Source organism: Callithrix jacchus, chromosome 2 (assembly GCF_049354715.1).
Source record: "Callithrix jacchus isolate 240 chromosome 2, calJac240_pri, whole genome shotgun sequence".
NCBI lineage: Eukaryota > Metazoa > Chordata > Mammalia > Primates > Cebidae > Callithrix > Callithrix jacchus.
In genome coordinates this window covers 88,991,992-89,005,211 of record NC_133503.1, presented here as the reverse complement: position 1 = coordinate 89,005,211, position 13,220 = coordinate 88,991,992, and positions in this window count along the sequence as shown.

Genomic DNA, 13,220 nt, shown 5'->3' with positions numbered 1-13,220 from the left:
TCAGTATAGAAAAATTCAGTGTAGATGTCTCTTCTGGCATTGCTATTTCAAAAGAAAGTGGAGCAAAATATTTATGTTTCTAAATGAAAGTGTTATACAGGCATTAAATCTACATGTGCTCAAAAGATGTTACTTGCATGGTTTATAGGAAAACATGTTTTGAGTAATTAGTGAAATGGATTATACCCATAGACAAAGAAGAAACATGGTGAGAGTAATTATTTCTGGCATGTAGAGTGTGTAAGGCTGCTAGAAACACAAAATGCACAATGGCAAAAGTATTTGCTTTTACATAACTGGGAAACCTTTATAGCTTCTGGAATATAAAATTGTGTAATCCTGAACAATCTTGTGTTTCTCAGACCTCAAATTTATGATGCAATTAATAAATTTCAACCATCAGAGAAAACATTTCAGACGTTTTTATTTTCATGTTTTCGTTGAAAAGCTAAAAGGGAAATGAAAGAAAAATTGTCAATTACATAAACGTGGAGGGTTTTCAACAAGTATGCTCTGTGTCTAGAGTAAAGAAAATATTATTAGGGTAAAGAGGGTGTTACCTACTCTTGGTGAAACAAATTACATGTTTTAGTTTCTGTAATATTGACATCAAAGATACCCAGGGAAAGAAAGTAAAACCACAAGCGATGTCTTATTTCTGCTTCCTGGTATAATCTCCTATGGAAAAAAAAGTAATGCAAGAAAAAAATAAATAATTTGCATTTATACTACCAAGAAAAATCTAGTGTTGTACTTTAAAATATCTGGGCACCTGATGCAAGTTCAATAAGTAAATGATTAAATATTTGAAGTTTTGCAGGTAGAAAATTTCTTAGAAATTATCAAGTAAAATATCCTTATTATATAGATGAAACATGAGACCAAAAAAGAACAAAACATATTCCAGTTTGTATATGCATTACAGATAACAAAGAGTTCCTTTTCTTGACTAAAACACTTGTAGTTGGTCCCAGAACTGACATTGTAGTCAATCAGACCTGGGAAATAATTCAGAGCTCTGCTATTTCCGATTGTGTGACCATGCACAATTAAACTCTTCTTGCCTCAGTTTTCTCATCTGTACATAAGGATAAACGTATTACCTAACTCATAGGATATTTGTAAGGATGAAATGAGCTAATGTATATAATGCACTGAGCAGAGTACATAAGGACACAACAGATGTTGTCCTATTCTTGTTCTGCAACACTCCCTGGCTTTCCATCAAGCACTGAATAGCTAAGCATTCAAGTTGAAAATATGGTCTACATCCCTGTGGAGACCTATAGAAGGAGGCAGCTGTCACTCAAATGATCTTGTGATATTTTCTTTATGACTCATTCTAGTGTCTTCCCACTGTCATGATGGTATTCTTATCCAGCCTTGATTTCTTCTACCCTGATGGCTTCTACTACCCTTAATGAACAGGCTACCCAAAAGCAAACTGGCCACTGCAATCTTTAGAATATTTAGACAAATCACTTGGTAACTAAACCTTTATTAAAGATGTAATGAGGAATTTCAGTAGGGACAATGCTAGGTGGTTTCTGCACTGAAGGGTGGATATGAGTGTCTGGAGCAATTCTCTGCCACGCTGTTAATACAAAATAAGCAAAAAAAAAATGAAGCCGTGTTTAGTAATATGCTTTGTATATGATTGGTGTTCATCAAGTTCTGTTATAATATAGTGGATCAAATGATATGTAATTGGAATTTGTGCCAGGCATGATAGGCATAATTTATCTCATAGTCATGCAAATATATCATGGGTTTTTCAAATACTTAGCATTCACTTAGAAAAAAATGTATAAACAATATTATCAGTAGTATCATAAAGGCAAAAGTAGTGTGGTCTAGGAAGGCATCATTATAAAGACACTATTTTAAAAATGGCTACCAAAGGCAGGGAGGGGTGGCTCATGCCTGTAATCCCAGCACTTTAGTAGGGCAAGGTGGGTGGATCACTTGAGGTCAGGAATTCGAGACCAGTGTGACCAACATAGTGAAACCCTGTCTCTACTAAAAGTACAAACAAATTACCTGGGTGTGGTGGTGGGTCCCTATAATCCCAGCTACTCAGGAGGGTGAAGCAGGAGAATCACTTGAACCTGGGAGGTGGAGGTTGCAGTGAGCTGAGATTGTACCATTGCACTCCACCCTGGGCACAGTGCAAGACTCTGTCTCAAATATATATATTTTTTGTATATGTATGGCTACCAAAAGGTGAGAAAGTGAATCTCGTGGCTATGTGAAAGAAAAGTATTTCAGTCAGAGGTCCTGAGGTGGCTAAAATACATTGCTTCAAGATTACCCTAAAACCTCTAGGCCTGTGGATTGGTCTACTCTGCCTTGTAAGAAGGTAATGGTACCCATTGTTTGAAAATTCTATAGGGGCCTTAAATGGGACAAATGCCTTACAGAGCAACCCTGACCTGTTCAAAATCTTCACCTACCCTTCCTGCCACTGGACCAAAAATTTTGTCAAATCTGAGAATAAGCTGAATGAGGAAAAGCTCTGAATGTGAAAAGAAGAGAAGAATTTTATACCAAAGGAACTATCGGATCTGGTTAAAATGTACAATGTGTACCCAAAATAATTGGTGAATATGACTGGGAATACATATTGAAGGTACTGAACCAGAAAGCACAAGAATATAATTATGGACTTGAAAGAGCTTTCCATTTGGAGCACCTCTCCCATGGCAGGAATTAAGACCGACACAGGCCTTTGGAGATGATTTTAATATACTTCCTGGATGACTCTTAGAAACTTGGAAAAAGCAATGACCTACATGGAGTTGGAAATAGCAGAACTGCTGTGGAAGAATACACAGGAATGGATCAAAACTCTCAGAGAAAAGCCTATGCTAGAATGAATGTTTTGTACGATTGAAAGACAGTAATTCTATCACCTAAGCTGTCTGAAGGTGTTTGTACGTGATTGACAATTCTCAAGGATCTTGTTCCTTTTAGATAGATCTTAAATGAAGTTCAGCTTCATTAAGTCTGCAGTACAATTCAAGTCTCAGTACAAAAGGCTACAGAATCAAACAGCAGATTTGTAAAACCCTTAAAAGCAAATTTTAGAATTGGGGGGAGCAGGGGGCCTTTCAGCAGTCTGCACTGCCATCTATCCGAGACCACATTACTCACTGCAACATCCATTTTTGTTTTCAAAGCCCCTGATGAAAGTGAACCTTCAGCAACCAGCTTAACAGACCTCAAGGTCCAGCTAAATGAATAGACAGCAGTAATTCATCCACTGAGTATACCAAGCTCCTGTGGCCTGTTTAGCCAAAATGTAATCATCAACCTTATTTTCACAAGTCAATATCTAGCAAAAAAAAGAAAAAAAGAAAAGAAAAGAAAGACAGACAGACTAGCTGAATATACCAAAACAATAAAGGATGCACGGGCAAAAGAAGCACCAGAATTCCTGAATGCCTTGGTAATGGTTGTCTTCTGTATGACAGGGCTGACCATGGGAGATTCTGTCACTTCCCCTTAAGAGTGAGGATGAGAGAATCTTAGAATAGCAACAGCCAGGGAGCAGTCCCTAATCATTAAAAGTAAAGTGGGTGTAATGATAAAATGGGCAGCTAAGTTAGAATGGTAGCCCTGAAATATCTGATATCTGACCCAGCAGATGACACATAAAGCATGACATATCAGTGGTACCCAACTGGTATATTGAATGTATAGAGATATAAAACTTCAGTGGTGCAATTTATATTTTAGAGTTCTTGGTGGGACCAGACTAAGTCTCAGCAAAAGGCTAGGATTTGTCTGAAACTACATGTTATGAACTGATTGTGTTCCCCTAAAATACATATGTTGAAATCTTAACCCCAAAGTGATAGTTATTTGGAGATGAGATCGTGGGAGTTAATAAGGATTGGATGAGGTCATGAGGGTCAGGCCATCATGATGCAATTAATGTCCTTGTAAGAAGAAATCGCAGAGAGCACTCTCTGTTTCTCCCAGCATGCAAAGAAGAGGCCGTCTTAGCACACAGGGAGATATTGGCTGCCTACAAGTGAAGAGAACAAACAGGCTTCAGAATAAAACCTACTTTGGTGGAAACTTGATCTTGAACTTCCAGCCTCCAAAACTGTGAGAAATAAGTTTCTATTATTTAAACCACCCAGTCTATAATATTTTGCAATGGCAACCCAAGCTAATAAAACATATTTGCATGATTTCTTCATATTCCATCCTGCTTTCTTCTCATCCTTATGGGCGTCTCCTGAGAGTACTCTCTCAATCAAAAATTCCCATCTCAAGATCTGCTCCTACAGAACTCAACTTAGGATAGTAATGATGTTTATCAGATATTTATTGAGCATGTTTCAGGTGCCAGACATGCCTACTCTCAGCATGCAGTGGCAAACAAGAAAACATTTTACCTGGTTTCACAGTGCTCAGAGGCTCATGGTCTCATTAGTGTTATTTACTAGGCATTTTATTGATCAAAAATGATAGTAGTTTGTAAAAATACCTTTGTTAATGTCAAAATTACTTTGACATTAACTTCTGGATTTATGATAATCTGATCATAAAATATGTCATATAATATCTGTTTTAGGAAAATTGTATTAGGAGCTTAAAACATTTCATATGTATTCCAGAAATATTCAAAGAGAAAGTATTTTACCTGACTCCTCAACCTGTTTTTTACTATACTTTTCTAGTCTTGTTCCATATGTTACGGGATCCTTGGGGTGTTGCTTCACCACCCAGGAAACACTGTGCACAGTGGTACCTTTGCTGGACTTTTGTTCGGGCCCACTGGGCTGACTTGGCCTGGTGGACTGTGCTTGGCTTGTGCTACTAGCCTGGATCCCATGCATGGCAAGGGTGACTGGGGTGGTGAGGGATTTGTGATCAAGCAAGAATGGAGTCCAGACACTGCACACAGCGAGGCACATTGGGGTCTGAGGTGGGGTGGGCAGCTCCAGGCACTGGCATGGGCACTGGCTCTCTGAGAGGCTGTGACTGGAGGCAGACCACTAGCTTCCATGGCTGGCACCAGAGAAACATGGTGTCACCCAGAAGCTTGGATATGCCAGGAAACACAGAACCTCAAAGAGAATGTCACAGCTCTGGCTTGGAGAACTTCTAGGTCTGGGCTTCCCTAAAGGCTACAGATCTCCTATCCTTCTTGTTGCCAATAATGTGGCAAGCAAGGGGTGTGTTTCCACACTGTTTGTTACAGCTCTTTTAGCCTCACCATTTGGCGGGTCCTAAGTTCTTGTCCTGTGCCCAGGAAGAATGAGGTCTACAGAAAAGGGGAGAGTGAGCAAGGGGAACAGGAGCTTTATTGAGCAATAGAAAAGCTTAGGAAGCTCCTCTCTGCAGCCAGGGTGACTGGACAAGTGTTCAACTCCCAGCAGAGGAAAGCTTAGAGTTAGTTGGTAGCTCCTTTCTGTAGGCAGGTCAACCTGTCATCTTCTTAGTTCTCAGCAGGGAAGAGACCTTGGGGTGTGTAGCTTCTCTTTGCACCTGGTTATCCCACCTCCTGGAGTCTGGCTAAGTCTGAGGTTTTAATGGGCTTCAGAGGGGAGAAAGTGTGTGTTGATTAGTTCATGGTGGCCATCTGCATGCCTAGAACGAACACCGTAAGCTCCCATTCTGGTTGTCAGCCCAGCCTCCAAGACTTTACGCTATCCATGGCTTCACCAGAGAGATACCCCTTTCTGTCCAGGATCCTCTCTGCCTCCTGCTGTCATCCATCATCCCAGGCTGCTTTTGCCGAGGGGCTTCTGCAGGCCAGGCCAAACTGCCATCAGCTGCCCCTTGGCCTCCCTCTCATGCTCTTCAGTGCCCAAAGTCCAGAGTGGGGCGAGATGGCAGGGGCCCGGCATATTGGCACTGCCCCAAGTGCCCACACACCTGGCCGGGTCATGACAGCACCTGGGCTCAGCTTCAATTTTGCTCAAAGATTGAAGCTGGTGCTGGGAGCAGGAAGAGGCCAGGCAGCGGAAGAGGGAGCAGGCATTTCCAAGCCTGTGGGGATATGAGGGGGATTTCCAGGGCCACTGACAGTGCAGAGATGCCCGGGGCCACAGTCACAGCTTGAGCGGCTGCAGCTGCACCCAGGAGGGAAGGGCTCCTTGCCTGCTCTCTGCAAGAGCAGAGAGATGCCCAGGTCCGCAGCCGCAGCTAGGTGCCTGCAACTGTGCCCAGGGAGTGCGAGGTTCCACCCTGCCAACTCGGAAGGGGGCATGGCTTCCTCCTGTTTCCAGGTCCCACCAGGTGGGTACACATGAAGCCCCAGCAGCACCTCCCCCACTGTTGCTGGAGTGATGTGATATTTTCTTGTTACTCATTGAAATTGCTAAAAAGGCGTCTTTTAAAATACTGTTTGCCTGGTTTCTTTATTAAATTATTTCTTATAACATTTTATTCTTTATTTTTCATAATTTAATAGTTGTCTTTACTTATTTTTTCAGTATTTAATCATAGTCCGTTCTTTGGTTTTCCTCTCTGTGGATTCTACCTAAGAGTTTGCCAACAATCATGGTATATCAGTTTCTTTGTTCTTTGCACATTCCTCTTCAGCACATAACCAATAAGGCAGGTTAGGATACGTGATTTCAGGCTAATTCTTGGTGCATAATTGGCACTTCTTTGGTGTACTTCTGCTTTAAGGGAGGTCTTATTTTATCGTCTTCCTGGCTTATATTTTCAACTTTAGTAAGTACAAATTCTAGTATACAGGGTACCTCTTGGTCCTTTCCTTATTTAGCTCATTTTGTTCTCAAGCACTGTACCCTCCCATCAGCATTTTAATCCCTAAGTCCTCTTCACAGAGCTCATCCATTGTTATCTGTCAGTCACAACCTCTGCATGGATGTGGAGCTACAGAAGTGTTCATTAGGAGTATTCTGATCACATTAAAAGAAGTCCCCGAAAATAGATAGACTGGTTTTGCCTAATAGCATTTTAGTAGGCAGGTACATAATTTCTTTTTTTTTCTTTGCTCTTATAGAAATTTGAAAACAAAATTTAGTGGGGCAGAATCAAACACTGCTAGCAAGAAACCTTTTAAAATTATAACCAATCAATTGCATTTTGAGATTTTTTCAATATAGTGTTAATTCTAGTTACATTTCTCCGAATGATAAAGACAAATTCATGCTCACTACATGCCCTGAGAACATGTCTTAGAGATGTGGTCAGCAACATTCCACCATTCTCATGCCCCACTGAGAATGTGTTCAATGTCTTAAGTGTTCTATTTTGTAGATATATGTTGGAGATCGGAAGGGTCCAACGATACATAACTCTATATAAAAGCAGGCTAAACATTGTTCTAAAAATTAGAATGATATGAGAAACCATAAAATATAGAAATACATATATCATTATAAAGTATCTAGTTGAGAACACTCAAATGAGAAGAATATGCCTGCACAGCATGAGAAGAAACTTAAACCTCTAATAGACTTTCTAAATTAATTAACATATAAATAAATTTTAATATGCTCTTTTCAAGTTAATTAGCAGTGTAACTGACTTCTATGAAAACATATAAGCCCAGAAGTTCAAAATAATCCAAATGCACCTTAAAATATTGATTTTCATCTATGATTAAGTTGTCCAATATATTTTATTTGCCTTATGTTGCTTATGGAAGAGACAATTGACACTACTTCTACACAGTAATGGTTTCTGAATATATCTAATTACTTAGGAATATAATCTGTACTAGGTGTGTATGATGGTAGGGTTATTTGCACAATTTAAATAAGAAAGCTTAAGAAAAATATGAAATTGCATGCACCTGTAAAGGCATGTTTGTATGAACCATATAAACTTGTCAGTATTCTACTGTTTTGACCTAATATATAAGTGGTTCATTAAATAAACTGATTATAAATGCCCTCACATTTTAGGATGAGCTAAAATGTGGATGGGAGGATGATCTTTGGACCAAGATTGGGAACTCCAGGACTCTTTTCTCATAGACTGAATGACTTCACAGTTCTTTTATATTTTTGCAAATAGGGAACTAACTGGTTGGGTGGTCAGATATGTGCAGACATGTCTATATAAGGCAAGGTCAGATAAAAGATGGCACTTTCCAAGTGAGTAATTTGAAAAGAGTTTAATAAGGGACAGTTGGCAAAAGTCTGCATAGGGTGTAGTAAAACCAGGCAGTGATGCAGAAACTCAGCAGACGATCAGGTCTGAATGGAAGAGGGGAAGATAGGTAACCGGGATCCAGAAAGGTCTTTGTCAAGAGATGTGACTTAGGGGTACAGCCAGCCCTACAGAAAATATACAAGACAAATTAATATTCTTTCTCTAGTTGCCACTTCCTGAACCAGTCTGGAAGACAGAGAGTGACCTGTGTACCAATCATTGCAAAGAATAGTAGACATCGTATCTGGTTTTATGAATTTAAACTCTCACTCTGATAACTCCCCTGTCAGGCTCTGTACATCAACACTATTAACCTCCACTTGCCCTCCAGTTAATATTTAATAACTGCAGAATAATGTCAGTAGAAACTGACATAGGATTACCATTTTATTTTTATAATTTTATTATGGTTATCCTTACAAATTTGAATGAAAATTTTTAATGTATGTATTATGTCAAAATAGAGATGATAACATTAATATTATGACATGCAATTTATCACTAGATTTAGTGAAACACTATGCCTTTCAATGATTTCTAAACTTGGAAACACATATGGTGCCAGGTAGCTAAGAAACAGTATATACCCCCATTAGAAACAATATTGCATAAGTCATTGATTTTTATGCTGCAACTACTAGATTAAAAAAAAATCCTGGATCAGGAAGAAATTGAGTCCAATGGTCACATTATTGCAGAATTTGGTACACAGTATGTTTTTCACAGAGTTTCAACCATCAATTCACTTGGCTGTAAATTACCTGGCATTCAGCCTATTAAAGAAAAGCTGACTGAATCTTACCGTGTGCTGCAGAATGGTTATTTGCCAATGTAGTTTAAGTCACACTTTCTATTCATGTGTTGCTCCACAAAACAGCTCAGAAATGTCAGGAATGTTACTGAGCTGCCAATACGTCAAATGCATTGTAGAAAGTATATGGTAGAAAGCTTTCCCTTTTGTTTCCTTGATTACATTTGTGTATTCTGAGCTCCTTTATGGCTCCAGATGGGCACCACTTGAACAACTGCTTTTCTTTTTACAAATTATTGCCATGCCATTATGACAGGGAAATATCCATTGTTGTAGTACACCCTGTTTTACCACAATATTATTAACCCAAACCCTTGAGGATTCAGTCCTGTGTTTCAAAAATCAGAAATAGCCACAGGCTTTGAAATTTCTTGAATAATTCTCAGTCTGAAGTTGAGAATAGGAGACTTTCCCTTTAGTAATTCAAACCAAATATCTACCTGCCGACCTCATTTTCCTATTTCTAAATATTCAGTAGCAAATAAAGACAGGAGTTTATTTATGAGGCAGCTAAAACTAAGCATGCAAATTCTACCCTTCATTCTTTCTTCCTATTTATCCTTTTCTTTCTCATTTTCTAGTTTTGTTTTTGTTTTTGTTTTTTGAGACAGAGTGTCTCTTTGTTGCCCAGGTTGGGGTGCAGTGGCACAGTCTCTGCTCACTGCAACCTCCACCTCCCAGGTTTAAGTGATTCCCCCACCTTAGCCTCCCCCGTAGCTGGAAATACAGACATGCACCACCACACCTGGCTAATTTTCGTATTTTTAGTGGAGACAGGGTTTTGCCATTTTGCTCAGGCTGGTCTCAAACTCCTGACCTCAAGTGAACCACTTGCCTTGGCATCCCAAATTGCTGAGATTACAGGTGTGAGCCACCATACTGAGACAAATTCTGCCCTTTACATTTCTGTCCCCAAGCAGATAATATACTACTCATGGACAGAAAAGAGATTGGAGGTGAAGAATATGAAAGGCAGAGAGTCTAAGAAGCTATGCATTGTAGGAGAAAGCTCAATGAGTAAGAATAAAGACATCTGGGTTCTGCTCTAAATTCTGTCCTACAATGACAACTAAATGTTTTAGCTTTGGAAACCGTATCTGAAAATTGAGGATAATAGCACTTCCCTGCTCTAGTTTATTGGATTATACTGAGAATCAAAGGAGATTTTATTATGACATTAGAAAATACTATAGAAATAGTAAAGTTCTATACAAATACAACATAAATGAAAATAGCAGAAATCAATTGTTATATGAAAATATACATGGACATCAAAATACTATTGAAACACACACACACACACACACACACACACCCCACACACATGATTCCCAGTAAAGCCTTTCTATACAGAATAATCTAGTCTTACAGAGTCAATCACTGGAAGAGCAAAATATGATAAAAGTAATTAATAGAAAATTTTATTACCATATTTACCAAAATGTATTTCATATATTTAAGCAGGATATTTATAAGGTGTTAGGTTAAAGGTCAGAAGGATGGAAGGAAGGAGGGTGAGAGGGGGAGACAAAAAAAAAAAAGAGAAAATTCCATAGTTAAGATAAATTTAAAGACTAAATTTAAACAGGTAAAATTTTTCAAACTTTAAAATCCTGATATGTAACCTCACCATTTTGTAAAGAGGGGTATAGAGAGGCAGAGTTTCCAAAATTTTTGTCAGTTGAAATTGCTGAAATATACTTTGAAAAATGCTGTTATGGAGGAATTTGCTTAATCAGGTAATTCTGGAAAGCAGCCAAATCTTAGAAGAGTGACGTTATCAAGCTCCTTGGTGCACACAGAACATCAGTCAAAATACACACCAAAAGAATAACCATGGCTAAGATTTGTTCAGTAATTCACAGATAAAACATTATGACATAATTAGCTCTTTTGATTTTCCACCCACTTTTGATGAATAAGTATTGTATCCACATGTACAGATAAAGAAGCAAATGCTATTGGAGTTTTAGTGTCTAAGATCACAAAGCTGGTGGCAGAACATTAGTTTCAAATGTAAAGTGTCCGACCATTGAGTTTCTATCATAAACTGCTGCTTTACTGTTGAAAAAAGGAAGAGGTCTTCTTCTTATAAGGTTACTAGGCCTAGCTTACAGGCCCCACCTTAATGACTTCATACAATCTTCATTGCTTTCCAAAGGCCTTATCTCCAAATATCATCACATTGGAGGTTAGGGCTTCAACATATGAATGTTGGTGAGGTGACCAAAATTTATTGTTATTATTCTCAATTTTCAGGATCCAAGGCAAACATTAATCTATAACATTAACATTTAACAAACATTAAACCTATAACAATAACATTTTATACAGTTGAAGACAGGCCCGAGGCATAAATCATAGCTCACGGACTTGCGGTAAGAGAAGTGGGTAGAAAGTGGAGGTAGCATGCCAATTAAGTAGATGAGTGACATCATTGTGGATCGAAATGGTATTATCAAGTTTCATCAGTTGCAATTGGCATGCTTTCTAAGGCCTTACCCTTTGGTCATATACAGAATGCCCTTAAGTATTTGTCAGGCTGCAGATCTGGGTCAGTCATTCCATTCCAGTTTCTGGATGAGGAATTAAAACTGCATAATCTATGTGGTCACACACAGTACTGGTGACTACCAAACACCTAGCAGGATATGGTTTTGTATCTGAAGGTCAGGGGGTATAGCTTTGACAACTTCTTTGTCCTCTGTGATTTTATCCTTGTCCACAGTTATTCATTTCCTCGGAGGGGGAAAGGACCTTGAAAGGATGGAAATCCCCAAGTACTTTCAAAATTATCTGGGTATTTGAATGATTAAATAGGGCTTTCAATTATCTTGATACATGCAGAGTGTGTTAAGTTCTGCTAAATGATTAAGATGTCCTCTGTTGTAGCTGAATCCCCTTCCAAGGAAAGGGGCTGTTAAGTTGTGTAGAATGTATGTATGTATATATATGTGTATATATATATATATATATATATATATATATATATATATATACACACACACACACACACACAGTCACCCATGAAGGATGACTGCTAGGTCTCACTGTAGCCTCATGTGATGGAAATGGGGAGGAGGCACTCTGGCACTTCCTATATAAGTACACTAATCCCCTTCATGTGGGCTTTGTCCTCGTGAATTAATCAATCCCAAAGGCCCCATCTTCTAATACCATTACCTTGGGAGATAGAATACACACACACACACACACACACACACACACACACACACACACACGTATATATTTTATTTTTTCAGAGGCATGTCTCCTGTTTAGGGGGAAGAAACAGGCCACAGGGTAGGCAATTTTATCCAAGTTGGGTGAATCATTATACTTCTTCACTACCAGTTACTGACCCATGAAGGAAGACTGCTAATTCATATGCTGCCTTTCTTTGCATTAATTTTGAAAATAGAATCACTTCCTAAAAATACTTTATTTCCAACTATCAGAAAATTATCATAATACACAGATTTTGAGAGAATAACTCATTTTACTGCCATCTGCTGGAAAATTGTAGTAGTAAATATATACACCTATGAGTTTTCTACGAGAATGGCACAACTCTAATAGTAGCTTTGAACCCTACAACCCCGTCCCAATCACAGTGACTGGCTGAAGTGTGTGTCCATAATCCAAGCTGGAGCTATCAAACTTTTCTTCCTGGAAGTTTGCCATGATGACCATCCTTTTCTAGTTGTAAAGTTGTGAAAATATGAGCCTGAACTTACCAGTGACCAAGATTCAACTTTGTGGAGAAAATGCAAGAAGCCAATCCACAAAGAGTAGGTGGGAAATGGACACAGAAAGAAATAGTCCCAATGATTCTAAAATTTCTGGCTCCAATTCTACCTGAGGCTATTTTGATCCTCACTTTTCTATGGTTCAACTATGAGACAATTTTCTCTGTTGAATTGAGCCAAATATTTTGTCACTTGGATAAAATGTCTTCCAACTAACATACACTGGATGATCTCTTAATCCATTTGGGCTGCTATAATAAAGGACCATAGACTGGATGGCTTATAAACAATACAAATTCATGTCTCACAGGTCTGGGACCTCTGAAGTCCAAGATCAAGGCACTAACAGATTTTGTGTCTGGTAAGGGTCTGCCTCCTCTTAGAGACAGGTCTCGCTGTAGCCTCATGTGATGGAAATGGGGAGGAAGCTCTCTGGCATTTCCTGTATAAGTACACTAATCCCCTTCATGTGGGGTTTGTCCTCATGAATTAATAAATCCCAAAGGCTCTAT